General features: G+C 37.1%; 1 long non-coding RNA gene across 1 annotated transcript in view; it reads left to right on the top strand.

The window, feature by feature from the left end:
• Positions 1-19,162, top strand: part of LOC135322027 (uncharacterized) — an 843,225-nt gene that overhangs the window by 58,810 nt on the left and 765,253 nt on the right. Inside the window, exon 2 of the long non-coding RNA XR_010382274.1 lies at positions 6,412-6,678. This is a non-coding gene — a long non-coding RNA (uncharacterized LOC135322027). The remainder of the gene's footprint in view (positions 1-6,411; positions 6,679-19,162) is intronic.

The raw sequence follows: 19,162 nt of genomic DNA, 5'->3' as shown, positions 1-19,162 counted from the left end.
GACACTACTCTAGCTGTTTCTGCTTCCTTACATCTCATCTTCTCAAAACAGTTGTAAGTGTTCGCTCTTCTTAACTGCACAGAAACTATTTTTAAGGTCATCAAAAATCTTAATGATTTCCAATCCAATGGAACTTCTCTGTCCTCATATTCCTTGACCTTTCAAATGTTTTTCCTATAGCGGACCCTCCCTCCTTCTTGAAGCACTGTCCCTTTGGCGTTTGTGATACCACATTCTCCTGGTTTCCTTCCTACCTGTGTGGCTCAGCTTCATGTCTCTTTTGCTGACCTTGGTAATGTCTTCTGCTTGGCCTCTAAGTGTGAGAGATCCTCAAGGATCTCTAATCTATTGACATTCACCCTTACTACTACCCCTGCCCCAAGCCCCATGATCTCATCCAGCCCCATGACTTTGTATCTACATATTGAGAGATCCCCAACCTCATATCCAGCTCTGATGTCTTCTCTGAATTCATCTCGTATAAACAACTTTGATATCTTCACTTTGATGTCTAAAAAGCATCTCAAACCTAACATGTCCCAAACTATTTTTGATTCCCCTCCTCCACCTTGTTTCTGCCCTAAGTCATCCCCATGTCAGTTGCTTTATCCACCCAGTCCCTAATGCAAAGCCCAGGAATAAGCTTGATCTATTTTCTTCACTTTGCACAGATAACCCATTTACAAGACCTTGCAACTCCACCTCTAAAAGGGACCCTGAGAATTGCCAACTTTTCTCTCCTGGTCCAAGTCACCATTATTGCCAGTCTAGATTACTGCAAGAGCTTTTGAGCTGGCCTCTCTGATTCCTTTTTTACTCCCTAATCTATTTCCCCAGTGATCTTTTGTCACTCCTGCTTAAAACCTGCATTTTTTTTCTACTACACTAAAACAAAATCTTATCCAGCCTATACATCTTATGTAATCTGACTCTGCTTGCCTGTCTCTGCAGTTTCATCTTGCTCACCATGCCAAAGCTGTCTTGGCCTTTTCTGTGTTTCTTGAAGCTGCTCTATTTTATTTTCTTCAGAGCACCTATGTATTCTAATAGTATTTATTTGTTGACTAGTTTTCCATTTGTCCTCTCTCAGTTTAGTGATTTGGTTTCATAATGTGGTCATTGTTGTCGAACATTGACCTGCCACCTATTAGGCAGTAAATAACTGTTGAAACAATGAATGAATTGGTGAGTGATATCAATATTAGAAACCTGGATTCATCCTACACTCCTCTCACATTCTGATCTTCTATTTCTAATCAGTAGCTAACTCCTGTGAATTTTGTACTCTTGATTTTCCCAGAATCTGTCCTCTCTTCCCCAACGCTACTACCAACGTCTTGGTTTATTTCATCAGCACCTAGATGGTTTCCAAGCCTCTTGTCAAGGACTGAGCCCTGGATACAACTTCGTCTCTTCCTACAGGAGAAACCAATAACCCATTCTTTGTGCTACCGTGATATCCCTACTTCTGTCATAGGAACTCTGAGGCTTTGTCATACTTACTTTTTACTGCATTCATCTCCTTTTACTATATTGTAATCTCTCTGAAGACAACAACTGCATCTTTCTGGTTTTTCTTTCCTAACACCTAACACAGTGCCTGGCGTGTAGTAGGTATCCATTAAATGTCTGAAAGAAGAGAATGAGTAAATACAAATAAATGAGTCTGGCTAAATGGTGACATACAAAAACAGCTACAATAAAACACCTACAATTTAGATGTATAATGATGTTTAACTTGTGAATTTAAAATAAAATTTTAAAATAAAATTTACCCATTATTATTAAGCCTCAAAGAGTAGTGGTTGGTAAACTTGCTTTTGAGAGTACCATGCTCTACATTCCAATATCTTTAGTTCTAGCTCTTAATTTTTTTGAGATAATTTTATATTTGAAAATAGAAAATCAGTCATCCCTATATTTTTCTTACAGAGATATAAAAATAACTTAAAGAACCGCAGTGATTTTTATAAGTTTTAGGAAATTTTTTTTCCCTTTATACCTTTTGGTGTCTTTTAAATATGCTTCGCCTATCTAAAACAGTTTAGGGAAACTGAATACAATTATTCACACATTCAAGGACTCTAACCTTAGGTGATTTGAGTTCTCATTCTTATTTTTGCTACAAAAGCTTCACTTCTTTGCAAGTATTGAAATCAGAATATACACTTCCATATTGGTTACCAAAATATGGCAAGCTGTAACTTTATAGTATTTCTAGACAATGAATATATAGTACATTTTGTATGTAATTTTTAATCTCCTTCCATCAAGTGTAACAATGTGTTGAATTTGCCATGGGCCTTTAAAGCTTCAATGTTTTGAAGAGCTCTGCATGAAATTTTAAAAAGACTGGACCTTTCATCTGCACAGCAGCAAGGCACCTCGCTATAGGGATAAGAAAGGAAGAGAGAGACAGAACATTTCTGAAGCAATAGCAAAAAATAACAGCAGAAGCAATTATTTAATCAAAGATTGATTTAAAAAAAATTCTCTCTCTGTCCCTCTCTGTCTCTGTCTCTCTCTATATATACATATTTAATTTTTTTCCACCAAATTTCTTAGCTGGAGATTGTCTGCCTTGTTGCCTTCATCGCCTGGTGTATGTTTAATTCTCACATTTTACATGGTCAAAATGGGCATAAACTCATAAATGAAAAGATGTTTATTTCAGGAGGTGGTGTTATTGATAATAGCATTTAAATGTGTTTGCAAGGAAGCTGCAAGTTGGGAATGATGCAGAGAGCTGAATTTGGCATTCCCTAGGGTTCTTGGTCTGTTTGTCTGCTTGGGGGTGTGAGTGATACAGATGTTTCCTTCCTGACTTTTTTTTTTCTCTTTTTTTTCTCCCATAAATATTAGCACAAACTTTGCCCTCTAGGGGTAAGAGAATTTTCTCTCCATCTCTGTGGCTAATGCTGACACACTTTTTGAGTTGAGGCTGAGTATCCTTGGCTGTAGAGTCAATTTACGAATAGTTCTTGTGGCGTGGACATTATTTTACTGGCAGTGAACATAACCATATGTGGGCCACCATTTTCCTCCTGCGATCCTGAGGTTGCATCAGAGAGAATGCCTGGGCTTTGCCATGTGCAGAGTCTGAAATTCTCATTCATATGAAGCTGGCTATTCCTCCAGAGAGCTTTCTGCATTTTTGGAGTTTGGAGAATCATGTCTCCCTCTGGGTTTTAAACTTGGTATTTTCTTCTGCGTTCTGCTGTCTAGTCTTGGATGACTTGCTCTGACTTCTGAAGTTTCTCTATTTTCTCTCTCTCCTCTAGGCTGTTGAGAGGATTAATAAAACACTTCAGTTTTGAGGTCTTCTGAGGAAGCCCCTTCTCTCCAGATTACTTTCCTATTGCTTCTGTAACAAACTTACTACAAACTTAGTGGCTTAAAAAAACACATTCATTCTCTTCCAATTCTGGAAGTCAGAAGTCTGAAATGGGTCTCAAGGAGCTAAATGTGTTAATGGACCAGTGTTCATTCTGGAGGCTCTAGGGGGAGAATCTGTTTCCTTATCTTTTCCAGCTTATAGAAATCGACTGCATTCCTTGGCTCACTGCCTCTTCTTCCACCTTCAAAATGCATCACTCCAACCTCGGCTTCTATCATCCTATTTCCTTCTCTAGATCCTTCACTTTATCACAGTGGCAAAGCTCCCATTAGCACGTAAGTTAACATATTCACAGGTTCTGGGGATTAAGGTGTGGGCATCTTTGTTGGGGGAGGTTGAGTCCACCACCCCTTCAACATTAAACTGCATAAAATTTCTTTAATCCTCATCACATTTCATTTGTGAATGCACACTTCATTCCATTCTTGACTGGCAGTTTCTGTGGACTTCTACTGTCATATTATTTATTTTATTTTGTCAGGTAGTGGGAGGTAATTAGGTTTATTTCCTTTTAGAGGAGGGACTGGGGATTGAACCCAGGGCCTTGTGCAAGCTAAGCATGTGCTCTACCACTTGAGCCATACTTTCCCCCCTCTGTGGACTTCTCAAATGCACAAAAGAGAGTTTTGTTCATATCCTCTCCAAAGTTCCTCCTGAGAGTCAAAGCAGTGATTAGCCTCAGAGGAGTACACTTCTTTCATGGGTGGCTCCCTAAGTATATTCAAGAGGCCTATGGACCCTGAGGGAACGGATTTTAAGGGGGCATTGCTTTAGGTTCTGCCTGATGTCTGGAGGGACCAATGTTCGAATCACAACTATTCTAAGCTTCCTCAGTGGGCAGAGATAATTCTTTTCTTCCTCTTACATTTATTAAAGCTCTCTTCATTTTTTCATCAATCCCCATTCTGACCCACTGCTTATAGTTTAAGGAAACTCTCTCCCTTCTCTGCCAAACTTAGTCATCTAAACTTCACCCTCTGTTTCCATAGCACTTGGTGTATACTTACTCTAAGTCCAATCTTAGAATTGTAAGTCTGTCTCCTGAAAAAGGGACTTGCTTGAGGGCAGGAATCTCACCTTACTTACCTTCTTATTTCCTCCACTAAAATGGTTCTTGGCACAGAATAAGCACTTAGTGGGTATTTTTCTAAACAAGTGAATTACTAAACAGCTTTCAGTGGATCCTCACACCCGGTAGAGTGAAGCCCAAACCTTAGCAGGTCATGAAATCTTGAGTTTCACATTGTCCCTCTTCACACTGCCCATTTTCTGTTTACCTCATGCCCTCCCTGTGTTGTGCTGCTCTCTGTTCTCCAGACCACTTTCCATTTTATCTTCAAATACTTGATCCCAGTGTGGTAATATGTAAGCTAACATTTGAGTAGGCTTGCTTTGTTCGAGTCTCAGTACAGAGCACTTTATAGACATGGAATCCTTGTAATACGCCTATGTAGTCTACATGTTACATATAAAAATCCTGATACTTGGAGATGTTCAGAACCTCCTGTAGACCACACAAGTAGTAAGGAGCTGCTCTTTTCAGAGCTACGAATCCTAATCAGCAGATGAGGTCTGGAGCCTATGTGATAACTCCCACTGCCTCCTTATACAGGCCTCCGTCCTGAAGGGGTTGTTAGCATGTCCAGAAAGCAGCATTCCCTTGGTGCCCACTGTAATGCCTAAAAGACCTACGTCTATTTAGGATTGAAGTTTTGGGTGAAGATTTTAATTGTGAGGGCCGTTTTATGGCTGCAAATCAGATTTTAAAGAGAGTACTGGACAGAGCCACCCTGGAGAATGCCTTGGAATCCATTCCCTACCGCATTGTCTCTATCAGCCATAGCCATGAATGCCTGCAAATTGATGTCCAAAGAAACAATAGTCATTACATGACTGAACCAAGCATCAGACATCCCTTCCTTTAACCTCATTGGTGTCCAGACTTTTTTGTTCAAAGTAGTGGAACTCATTCTCCAAAAAAGTCTCATGTAGACCACCAATATATGAAACAAATAAAAGTAGACATGAATTTTCTATCATTGTGTCCTCCTAGAATTTTTCCATAAACCCCATTCTCAAGCTTAAGGACACAGCACCCTTCCCTGCAATTCCTCCCTTCCACTTCACTTGCCCCAATTCTATGTGTGTTAACTTTGGGTCTGTAGAGAGAATACAGTTGCCCTATGTTTGTGATATGTGATGCATGTATTCTTCAGCAATGCGTTGTGTAAATCACTTAGTGTGAATTTAATATAGGCCTAAAATAGGAAAAAGTAGTGGAAATGTATCTAAAGGACCATAGAAGTTGCAAATGGGAAAAAGCTCAATTAGGGCCCATGGGGGAGCTGTTTGTTTCCTAGGAGGCATCCTGGAGTGAAACTGCCTTGGTGAATCCACAGTCCGGGTACTGACCCTTATCCTGGAAGGCTGAGAAATTTCATTTTTCCACATACTCTGTGGCCCAGTTGGCCTGTTCCTTGGACTGAATGAATCCTTGGACCAAGATCCCTGCTGCCTGTTTGAATAGGCACTATTCCCATGCACTTGCCTGAAACCCTTTGTTCCGTGTTTTTATGGCTAAGCTATACTTGTCTTGCTTGGCCCATTATATTCTTAGGTATATTAACTTATATGGCAAGGAGATAGTCCAGTGTTGCTGACTCAGAAGGCTTTTTGTGTTACAGGAAGAGCATACCATCCATGTTCGTTAAGAACATAGGTGTTGAATTAAACCGGGCTGGGTTCAAATCCCTGGCACTGCCACACAGAAGCTATGTGGTCCTTGCTAATTTCCTTAATCTCTCTAAACTCATTTCCCCTTCAGTAAAATAAAAACAACTGAGGGTTGTTGTGAAGATGAAGTGAGATACATGTGTTGGCACCGGAGATTGCTTGGGGATTGGTAACTGCTAGCTCTGTTATTATTTTAGGTGGCCTCTCATCTTTCTCCTTTAGTTCTGTGTTGATTTTCACATTAAACTTTCAGAGGCTCATCTTGTTTTCCTTCATTCCAGGTTCTGGGAGAATACCCCGCTGTAGTCCTGCGAGGCCAAAGACAGGGTCCCCAGTGCAGTTGACAAGTCAGTCTCTTCTCTTCGCTGCCATTGAAGAAGTCATGCTACAAGGGCCCCCAGTGCCAGTCCCTGCTCACATCTGTGTGCAGTGCCGACCGCTCCACTGCTTTGAACCAGGATAAAAGTGGAGACTTCCTTGATGAAGGCACAGCTTTCCTGGGCTCCTTAGTTGAATGCGGCTGTGCTCTGCCCTCTTCTGCTGTCCAGGTATGTGTAATATAAACAAATTAGAAGCATATCACATAAATCTATGCTTGTGGGACATTGAAATGGTACATAAATGTGTAAAAGCTTACTGTTTTCCTTCACTCTCGCAGTCATACTTCCCTGTTAATTGATCATGGCTATTATTTTAGGGTATATCATTCTAACCTATTTTCTATGCAATTATATACTTATTTGAAAAATGGTATTACACTATTCTTTGATGACTTGCCTTTCTAACTTTTCATTTCTTGATCTTTTGATGTCAGCGGATACAAATATATCACATTCTTCTAAATTTTTGCTTTGTTTTCCACAGATAGATGAATTAATAATTATCATGAGATTATTGATACATATTTAGCTTTCCAGTTTTTTAATATTAAAAACAATGTCTCAGTGAATATTACTGGGTTAAAAGGCATGTGCCGAGTTGACATTTTGATATATACTACCCAGTTGTTCTCCTAAAAGCTATGCCACGTTATACTCCAGTCAACAGCGTGCAAGGAGGCCTATTTCCATACACAGTCACCAGTACTGGATCTTACTTAAGCTCCTAACTTTTTAATAATCTGATGAATAAAATCCTTATTTAAACATACTTTTTCCTGGTTGTCTGAGGCTAAGCATCTTTGCACAGGAGTTTTTTTTTTTTTTTTTAATTTGTACTTCTGAATACTGTCAATTTAAATATTTTTCTCAGTTTTATGTTGGGTTGTCTTTTTTATTGCTTTATAGGAGCTCTCTGTATGCTATCAATGATTAGCTCTTTGTTGAATATACCATAACTATTTTCTCCTAGTTACTAGCTTTTAATGGTGTTCCCTGTGTTTGCCATATATAGAAGTTTTACATTTTATCTAGTTGTTCTTGTTTTCTTAAGAAATTTATTATATGTTAGATTTGTAAAGGAATGTGAGAACTTAAAAATCACTCATTCTCCTTTGTGGTGAAACAGGCTAATATTAATTACATGTTACACATAAGTGAAATATAGTACATACAACTTAAAGGGCTTGTTATAAACTCCAGCTGCTTTCAAATCAAATCAAATATTCAACACCTATGCGTTTAGTGTGTTGATAATAAAAAATAAATATAAAACATGGTCTCTGCCTTCCAGGCATTTGTATGTGAATCACAAACACTTAGCTATAACTTGAAAATCATACAGGGCATTATTTAGCTAAGAGCTAAATTTTTTTTTTTCACAGAAAAAAATGTGATCAGAATTCAAAAGGAACTAGGTCAACAGAGTATGTACCCTAATACCCAGTAAAGGCCATGAGCATAATGAGAAACTTGAGTTGGGTCTTAAAGCCTGGGAAAGATAAGTTTATGAGGAAACAGGACCTGTATCAGTTACCGATTTCTGCATAACAAATTACCCCAAAGCTTAGTGACTAAGAAAGTATCTATTTAATTAACTCATAATATTGCATGTTGACATTGTTGGTTGGGCTTAGCTGGGCAGTTCTGCTGTGGGCTAAGCTTGGCTAATTTTGGCTGGGGTCACTTGTGTATCTGCGATCAGCTGCCAGATGGCTTGGGCTGATTGGTTTATGATCCAGATGATGATCCACATTTTGGACAGCTGGGATGACTGGGGCTATTTCCCACATGGGTTCTCAACTGCTAACAGGCTAATTTGGGCTTGTTCCTATGTTGGGCACAGAGTTGTGAGAATCTGGGAATGGAAGCTGTAAGGCCTCTTGAAGCCTAGGCTCAGTATTGGTATACTGCCATTTTTGTGCTTTCTATTGGTCAAAGCTACAAGACCAGCCAAGATTCAAGGGGTGGGAAAAGGTACTCTACCTCTTGAAGGAAGGTGCTAAAATAGTGTGGCTATTTTTACAATCTACTCCAATTTTGACTTATATTTGCTGAGTGATTTAATCTTTGTAGTTACACGTGATGATCATGCTCAAAATCTATCTTTGACAAGGCCCAGTAGAAATATAAATAGCAGTAGAGTAGAAGTCTTGAGTGCAAATGACTTTTTCTTTTTCTTGGCCAAACGTATTGACTTTTTAGAGAAGCTTTCTTTCATCTTGTTTTAAATAGAACAATTAGGAACTTGATGTCTGGATTGTTAGACTGGCTGGAATGATGAATGATAATCTTGCCTTCCAATCCCTTAAAAAAAAATACTAAAAGGGTAAAGGAGATGTGGTATTCAGTTCTGGTAATAAATGCCATGAATGCAAAGCATTAGAGAAGCTACATATGACAGTTCTCCAATTTAAAGGAGCCAGCTTCAAGTCTTGATTTCTTTGTCTTTATTTTCAAGTTAGTTGACTTTGCTTGCAATTTCTGATTTCAATGATTGTTATAATTCTAATTCCTCTTATCTTATTTTGGTCTTGTAGAAACAGTTTTAGAAATTTCATCAATTCTTGTTTTTACTATTTGGAGGTAAGGGGAGGTGGCCAGTGAGTCCTTTCTCTAAGCTTCTCTCCCCTAAAGTGATCATGATGGCTTCTCAGTTCAGACGGTAGATGTGAGGTTCAGGCATAGCTAGATAGACTCATGAGTTCATGTCTTTGTAAAATTACGGTTTCTTGGCCAAACCTTGAACTCAGAATGAAACATAAGTAATATCAGGGTGTAATGTAAAATACTATATATAAAGATGGTATTTTATAAGAACTCAAGGTTATTTTCTTTTGTTCTCAGTTCTTTCTTAAGGAGCAGAGACACCTTGAGATTTCTACATATTTGTACATAAAAAACCCAATTTGCCTCTGATTCTTGTACCTATACCAAGTGATATTAATTAAAATAAATATACTGCTCAACAGAGAAACAGTGTCTCATGGTAGAGTTGTCTGTGAATGCTGGAGCCAGAATCTTGTTTGAATTAGGAGTCTGCTAAGTTAAGGCGTCCTACAGAGACGTATAAGGCCAGAGCTTCCAGCAGTCCATACTGTCTTTATTGAGAGACATATTTATATCTTCCAGACGGGTAATTAATCACTCAGTGGGGTTTTTTGAGGGGAAGTCGTGTGCTCACAGAGAATCTTTTTGTACCGCCAGGAACCACAAAGCATGGGCACAATTAAAATGCTGATTTAATTTATTATATTGAGGCATGGAACAGGAATGTTTAAATGATGTTGACAGGGCCAGAATTTCAGAACCACCTTTTTAAAAATAGAAAACAAATGCCTACCCCCTTAAATTAAATTATATTAATAACATGTTTCTGTAAGTTGCTTGGAAGCAAAGTAAAAGTTCTTGACATTAATTAAAATTTGAAGATGTTGTATCATTTGTTGTTAATGTGCAGTCTTTGTTAGGAGAAATACATTTCAAAGTGATCTATTTATGAAAATTAAATGGGGAAAATTACCTATTGAGCAAATGTCATTTAATAAGGCTGCTTTTCTTAGAAATGTGGATTCTTAAGTAACTAAAATGTTTTTGTATTCCAATAATGGTTTCTATTTTTGATCCTCTCAAAAATTCTTTGTTACTTGAATTTTTATATTTCCACACAGAATTCCACTGTCAGGGGGCTTATAAACTCTAAAACCCAGGAAGGCTTTCATATTTGGGGGTGTTGGGTAACATAATTGCAAAGAGAATTTCATTTGAAATTGTCGTGGTTAGGCACTTGGACCTCCTCCAGATACCTCGGCAAGACCAGAAGCCAAAGGGTCCCATTAGCAGCCTCTAACTAGCTTTCCTGTAATGAACACTGTGTTCTGTGTCTCAAAACTACACTTTCCTGGTATCACACAAACTAGAAAGTGCCATGAGATAATGGATAGTTGTTTGCCCTGCTGTACCACAGTGAGATGGAGCTAATAGTCACCTCTGTGTGGACCTCACATGCAGATAATATTCTGAAAAGCTACACATCTCCACTGTTTGAGGGAAAGGTGGTTTCTCACCATGGTTTAGGTTTTATTTTCTTTTGGCATTGGTACAGATGCGTTTGACTTGGGCTTAAAGTTGACATAGAATAAAACTCTTAGTATTAAAATGATGTGTTCTTCAGTGAATGAAATAAAGAAACCATAAACTATGCACACTGTTCCTTATCTGGTTACTGCCATTTTTGTGAGCTTGATAGTCTAGTTACGGTATGGGAATTAGAAGACTTCTGTTGGTCTTTATAATTGTGGTAATAGGAGAGCAAATTGGATGGAAGAAGTGGAGTAGTTCGTCTGTGTGGGTTCCCCCACTGGTTAAAATTAAAGCAGTCACAGTGAATTCAATATTTATTTTGTGATCATTTACATGGTGTGATTTTTCTTCTGAGAAATGTTGCTGTTTGTTTTGGAAAACCTCTTTGACTTACATACTAAATAATGATTAACCACTGTTAACATCTTGTTTTTCTCTCCTCCCTTTACTCATCCCCCACATCCATTTAGCCGCCAATTCTTGTGGCTTTTCTGCTTTAATATCTAACTGTTATGTTTCCTGCACCCTCCATGGGCTCCCAAACTGCTATTACTGCAAGCATTGGTTTGTTGATCTGTCTGCTTCTAGGCTGTAAACTATTTGAGGGCATGAATCATCTTCTTTGACTTGGGCACAGTGTCTGGCACATAATAGGTGCTCTGTCTATATACCTGATATATAAATGAAGTCTTTTATATAAACTACTTAATTCAGTCATTCACAATTGGGAGTGGGGTGATTTTTGGCTCCCTACTGCCCCAAAAAGGACGTTTGGCAATGTCTGGAGACACTTTTGGTTGTTACTACTGGGGTGTCGATGTAGACCACTAGTATCTGGTGGGTAGAGACCTGACATGTTGCAGAACATCCTACAGTGCACAGAATTGCAACAAGAAATATCAGGCCCCAAATGTCAGCAGCACCAATGTTGAGAAACTCTGTTCCAATTTAATTTTCAAAATCTCTCTCTCTCAAGTAGATGGATAGTTTCTTTACTCAAGATACAAGAAAATACACTTGAGAGATTAAATATTCATTCCAAGTCCACTTAGCTTAAGGTAGTGACAGAGCCAGAAATTGAACCCCAGGTCCTTTATTCCATGTATAAATAATAACTAAATTATTTCAATTACTTACATGATTATTGTGATTTTTGACTTTAATTATCTAGACATTTGCCTTAGCTTTTAGCCTTAGAAATCAGTTCATATTCTACTTGAAAGTAATAATCAGAAATTAAGGCAGAATATATTTGTGTGTCTCTCATGGAGATTCCTTTGAATCTTAGATAAAAAAGTTTGAATTTCCTGGGCTTCTCATAGAGTGGGTTTCTCTAGTGAAGTGACTCAGTCCATACATGCATGTTATTAACATAGTTCTAAAAGATTAACAACATTAACTCTTTTTGTGTTACTAAACCTAAGACCTGAACCATATGAAATGGTGACTATGTCTTTTATACTAACACCTGATTAATCTTTCATGCAGTATCTGTATACATTCTGGGATTACACAGAACACAGATACTTTAAGTACATGAATTTATTTATCACTTGAGTTGTAGATTTGAAATAAAACTAGGGTATATCTGTACCTTGACCACTGTATATTGTTTAGTCATTACCATTCTAGAAATAGTGTCAAAGATGGAATAGAAAAGATGCAGATTAAGGTAGCTAAGTCGGTGTAAGGGGAAAAAGCAGTTGATTTAAACAAGATACAGGAGTTCTGATGTGTGAGGATATTTTCAGTGTACAAGACTTTGAGGGAGAAACAGATATTTAAGATACAGTCTCTCTCCTTAAGGAGTGTTCCAACAATAAGATACATGTATGTATTAAAAATAATAATATAGGACAGCATGAGGGTCAGTTGCATGGTAGTAACAGGGAATACAGAAGAGAAAGTATTTTATACTGGTGAGGACTGGGAAGGCATTAGCCTTCTCAGATGCAAAATACACATACCTAATCCAAGTTGGAAAACAGAAGTTAAAAGCATTGTTTTAAAAAAAATTCATAATAAAATTATTCTAGATAATATCTTATTTTTTTAAATTGACAAAATAAATACAACTATTTTCTGCAATCTCTATAATCATTTTGATATCTAGATATTCAAAAAGTAAATATCTTTATGAAAGACTTACTTGCCATTTAAAATTATTTTTATATTCAATTCCTCATTTTTGCAAGTGCTGAATATTTCTGGGTTCCTTCGGGCTCAATGCCACATTATAAGAGAATTTTAAGCATTTTCTGTATAATAATCCTTACAGCCACATGAAGTATAGTTTAAAGACTATTTAGAAGACTATGGAACACCTTTATTTCCATACTACCTTTGAAAGTCGGTATTGACTTTACAGGTAAACTGGTGGTTCTCTCAAAGTTGTGATGGGTAGCTATTTAGGAACAACTAAGTCAAAGTGGTAAAAAAAAGTCTTAGAGGCAGATCAGGTCTCTGTTTTCAAAATTATAAGAAAGAATATTGATGGTAGAAAATTACACTTTAGTTCATAGTAGAAAGTATTTGAGAATTATTCTAGTGAGAAGCAAAAGTAAAATTGCTAGTTGGCAGTAGTACTTCTTTTCATCTATTTATTTATTTATTTTCATTTATTAAAGTATAGCTGATTTACAATATTGTGTTAGTTTCCAGTGTACTGCCAACTGATTCAGTTATACATATATACATATTCTTTTTCATATTCTTTTCCATTATGATTTATTATAGGATATTGAGTATAGTTCACTGTGCTATACAGTAAGATCTTGTAGTTTATATACTTTATATATAGTAGTTTGTACCTGCTAATCCCAAACTCCTAATTTCTCCCTCCCTACTCTTTCCCCTTATTGGTAACAATAAGTTTGTTTTCTATGTCTGTGAGTGACAGTAGTACTTCTGCTTTACTGATTACTTTCTAAATTAAGTAGTGTTAGATTGAATCATTTTGGCCACCCAAAAATGGCAATTTCAAAGTTAAAGCTAACAGGGGCTAAATATGCTGGAAATTGAGAACTCCAATTTTAAAATGAGCAGTTGAAGGAACATGTCAGTATGTTAAAACATGTTATGAGTACATGAACAAGAACATTACATTCTTTAAAAAAAAAAAAAGTGTCCCATCCAAGAATACCAACATTTGTAAAGTTTAGACTGATGGCACCAAAATAGTTAAACTATTCACCTGATTCATGGCAGAGTACAATGGTATTTCATGTAAAAGTTACAAAATTGAGAAATCTTCAGTAGACTATAGAGAAAACAGGTAACTTGGTGATTTCATCCGTAAAAAATCTTATTAAAAAAATCTTTCAATCCAGCTTGTTTAAAGTTCTGCATTTAGCAGGAATGTTTGAACATATTATTCAAAAAAGTAAAATTAAACAGACCTTGAGGTGACATTATTTTACACTGAGATATTATACAAATATTTTTTTTAGCTCATGCAATATGGCAGCTGAAAGGATTAATTTTAAATTTCAGTCAAACATGTCTAAATTGTAAATAGTAGAAACTGTGGTTTCCAGATCCATTGAAATCTTTTATTCGGCTGAATAGAGGAACACACTATCTCCCTCTAAGTAGATCTGGTGTCAGGCAGAATTGTGAAATAGCCAAAGATTGTTCTCTCTTTGGTTCCAGACTTGCTTTTTTATGTTGTTTAGTGTCCGCATCTGTCAAAACCTACTTTACAGAAAAAGGTCTGATAAACTCATTCACAGTACAGTAAAATGTCTGAGGTTCAGTTTGTGATAACTTTTTGAAAAAGATGGTGAAGAGACTAGAAGTCATGTCATGACTTCCTGAAAGTCAAAGCTACCATGACTTTTTGGCATAAAGGAAGGAAGGAAGATGGGAGAGAGCAGGAATATGAAATTCAAAAGGCTGTTGTGAGACAAGGCACACTGACTGTAGCTCAGAACATGCTGTCTAACACAATGTAATAAGCATTAATAATGAAAGCTATAATTATAATAATGGAAAGGGATTCAGTTTATGGCTCCAAAAATAAGAATAAATGAGTGGTAGATGCCAGTGAGACAGATTCTAGTTCACTGGAAGAAAAAGAAGGATTTGAATAGAGCTTTCCAAAAATGAAATGTGCCAACCCTAAAGAAGACTTTCTAACGATTGAAGTATATAATCCAGATCTGTCACTCCCAAATCTGTACACATCAGAAGACTTGGGGAGAAGCTTGTTAAAAGTACTTCATCCCAGCAGTCCCTAACACACATTCTCCTCCACCTCCCAACCAGGGAGTCACAGTTGTGATTATTTTCCACTATAGATTAGTTATGCATATTCTAGATCCTAATGTAAATGGAATCATCTGGAATGTGTCTTTTGTGTGAAGATTCTTTCACTCAGCATGTTTTTGAGATTTGTCCACCTGTTTTATATATCACTTACTTTATTGCTGAGGAATAACCAAATATTTTTTAGTATCTACAATGTACTAGACAAAGTATTGATGTTTTGGGCTCACAGTGGTAAACAGAGCCAGCCTTGATCCCGAATATGATGGTGCCCACAGTTGAGAGGTAAAGACCTTTAAGATTCCTTCTAAGCCTTAGACGTGGGATACTGTATCATATGAACCTTTCGGCGCACTTCTGTTCGAGCAGCTCAAGGTGTCTAGACTTCAGTGCTTTAGCTTCCTCATCTCCTCTAAGCTTTCTGTTACAGAGGGAACCAAATCAAAGGGTCACTAAAATAAATTCACTTACCCGTGATTAATCATACATCTATATATCTGTCCATTTTTTATGGATAGCTTCAATATACTGAAAGGAAAGCAGAGGCTCACAGACTTAATACTTCTGTATAGAGAACAAGGGATAGGCAGTATTAGACCAACTTTATCATAGCAAAAGGAAGTAGAATTGGGATAATTATTGAGGGTTTCCTAAACTTACAAAAAATTATACATGATCTAAGTAATTTAGAACCAAGTGGCCCAGATAATCACCTTTATTTTAGAGACACATCCTTTCAGCTTTTCCAATGAGAGGTTTTAGATTCTGAGAATACCAGTAGAATGAAGAAGAACATGATAATGGGTTGTGAATTTAGGTTTTATATGCATGTTGTTGAAATAGTTGAAATCAAGAGCTGTGTGGAGATAGTGCCTATAGCAGTGCCTATGTGTGAGACAGGGTGTACCTTCCCCAGGCTGATCCATGTGAGTGCATTGCTGGGGCAAGGACTCTGGAGCCAAGCAGTGACTAGGACGTAGGAAGACATGCCTTGAAACTGAGGGGTGAAATTGATGAACAAGTGAACTGAGAGTGAGATGAGGTTCAAGGTATATATCAAATTGGGCCACTGAGGAAGATAATTGAGGTAGAGAGACAATTGAGCCTTACTGTTCATCTTCCTTCTTCCTGTGTTCATACTGTAAACAAGTTGTTACTTTTTTTTTTCATGGCCTATCTAGTGCCAAGTTTCCCACATTTTGGTGCTTTTTGTTGATTTTGCTATTTAAAATGTCCCCTGAGTGTAATGCTGATGTGCTGGCTAGTGTTCCTAAGCACTAGGAGGCTGTGATGTGCCTTGAAGAGAGAACACATGTGTCAGATAAGCTTCTTGAGGCATGAGTTATGATACCATTGGACATGAGTTCAGTGTTAAGGACTCCAAAATATGTATTAAATTAGGTGTCTTTAAACATAAAAACAAGGTTATATATTGATTGGTTGATGAAAATGTTATGACTAGAAGCTCACAAGAACCCAACTCTGTGTTTCCTCTAAGGACAGTGGTTCAGCATTTGCTAATTCATTGTTTGCAGCAACTTTATAGAATATAATTATCACGAATAATAAGAGTCAACTGTAATACCTTGGGTGGCTCAAAGAAATAGTTTGGACACTTTAGTGTTTCTCATCTTTTAAGCTCAGATCCTTGGAGTTTTCTTAGGAGCACTTGTTTTTAAGGGCACACTGGCAAATTCTCCTCTTCAGAGTGGTGCTAGTTTTTGTGAAATAATTATTCTACTTGTATGAATATTCCATTTATTTAAACTTTCTGCTAAACTAATTTTGAAATTGTATTGTTTGATTTCATAGATAATTGTGTGAAAATTTGCTGCATTTCCTTCCCTTCAACATAATCCGAGTAGAATAATGATTTACATACCTGGTGTTATCACCTTCTTACTTTGGCTTTATGTGGAGATTTGTTTTCAAACATCTTAAGATTAATTTTTGTCCAGAATCTGACTCCTGTGGCTAGAATTAGAACCTGGTATGCAGCTTATGAGGAAGGTTCTAGAAAGGCTGCGTGAACAAATAGAGTGCTTGGAAGAAAATAGGCCATGGACTGTGGAATAAAGTGATGGTGGAGTAACCAGACTGATAAAGAAGTAGATCAGAGAACCTCAAATCTGATCATGGGCTGGGACAGATAGGAGGCCAGAAAGGTGAATCTGAGGTCAGCAGGGAACAAGCAGCTCTGAGGATGGATGAAGGTCAGGGTAAAGCTGAGCAGTGGAGTCCACATCTGCCTCGTTGAGGGTCACTCTTCTTAGACCTGGGACCTAAAAGTAGCAGAGCAGAGCTGGACCTTTCTAGGTATTTAAATTATATTAACATTAGTAACCAAGCAACTTATTATGCATCTGTTGTGTATAGAATATAAAACGCAGACATTACACGTCTTATTTTGAAGAATCAATAATCTGTTTGTGGAAGAAAAACAAAGTGCGCATAGGAAATAGTAGATAATAAAACAATACATTGGTGAACATAATACCATCAAAAATTCAATGTGTAGGTGCTGGGGAAAGGAAATCACATAAGTGAAGAGGATCCATGACCTCATTTTGCTAAATGTTGAGACAGCCCCACAAATGTTTATATCTTATTTCAGAAAAATGTAGAGAATATAAGATAAAAAGTTTAATAAAGTTAATTTACAAACACTTCGATGTTTTAAGAATATATCTTGTAAGAAAAGCTCACTGATATGCCAAAAAAAAAAAAAAAATCCAAAAGCAAATTTGCAATTTAGAGGAAACATCAAACACACTCCATAAGATGCCAAGATAAGAGTCACAATTTATTTTTATGCTTTTAAATTATATGTGATGGTACTTTAGAGATTTTTAGTTTTCTTCCTCTAAATGTAATGGTTTTTGTTTTTTTTTTTCCCCTCCATCTGTCTTCAATATTTTTTCATCACTTTGACTATGCTGTGTCTAGGTATTTTTTGGTAGTTTGTTTTTCCTTTTTCAAAAAACAATCTTGCTTGAGATTCTATGGGATTCTTGGATCTGTGATTTGTAGTTTTTCATTAATTTTGAGAAATTCTTGACCATTATCTCTTCAAATATTTCTGTTTCTGTCTTTTCCTTCTAGAACTTCAGTTACATATATGTTAGGCCATTTGATATTATCCTACAGCTCTGTTTTTTTCTATTTTTAAACTTATTTTCATTCTTTGTGTGTTTTTGTGTTTCAGTTTGGATACTTTCTATAGACCCATCTTTAGATTCATTGTGTCCTGTCTGCTAATGAGCTCAAGAAAGAAATTCTTCATATCTAGCATTATGTCTTTTTACTTATAGCATTTCCATTTGAGTCTTTTATAGTTTGCATCTCTTCTGAAATTTCCTGTTTGTTCATCCATGTTGTCCATATTTCCCTCTAGATCCTTTAATATACTAATCATAGTTATTTTAAAGTCCCTATTTGATAATTCTGACATCTAAGTCATCTGTGTTTGCTCCTGTTAGTTGGTTGATCATTTGACAGTGGCTTACCTTACCTTGCTTTTTTTTTTTTTTTTACTTTTTATTAAATTCTGGACATATTGTACAGAATTGAAGAGACTGAGTTAAATAGTATTTTTACTTGGTAATGGGCATTCTTCCTCTTATCTCATGCCATTAATGTGATTAATGTGATTAATGTGGAGGTTGAATCAATTTATTCAGGAGTTGAGTTGGATGTGGGTTTTGTTGTTGCTATGTTTATTTTCAGTTCAGGACAGACTTCAGATTACCCCAGTGGTGGCTGCTGTAACCTTATATTTAGAGTGGGACCTGGAGTGCTGGAAGGTTTTTCTCAGTATTCTCATTCTGCCTTGTTGTCCTGAGCCACAGAAGTTTCTCAATTCATGTTGCATGAATAGGTATCAGGCTCGTGGGCACAGGGAGTTCCCAATTCTGTTGGTCCATCCTCAGTCTTGGGGAGCCCTTGTGTGCCTGGGTTTGGGGTTAAGGTTTTCTCAGCATTCCTTCTTCCCCTCACCATGGCAGCCAAACTCTCCCTTGTATCTGTGATTAGCCTTAGGTGGGAGAGAATTTCTTGTCTCTCTCCTAGCAGAAGCTGACCTCTGCTTGGCATCAGTGTAGAATCCTGGGCCCAAGATTTTCTGCCTCGCTCCAGAGACAAAGGGTTTCTGCTTCTGCCTCTTCCTCATAAGCAATGGATCTGCCTGGACTCTGGGGGCAGTAGGGTTTGTTGTCCCTCCTTTAATCTGCGTGCATATGTATTATCATGCTAATTAAAACAACATTTTTGGGATCTGCTAGAAAGCACTAAAATGCTTAGAGGAGAA

This window comes from Camelus dromedarius, chromosome 9 (genome assembly GCF_036321535.1).
Source record: "Camelus dromedarius isolate mCamDro1 chromosome 9, mCamDro1.pat, whole genome shotgun sequence".
Lineage (NCBI taxonomy): Eukaryota > Metazoa > Chordata > Mammalia > Artiodactyla > Camelidae > Camelus > Camelus dromedarius.
The sequence above is the reverse complement of the archived record's forward strand: the minus strand, read 5'-3'. Positions and strand labels throughout refer to the sequence as shown.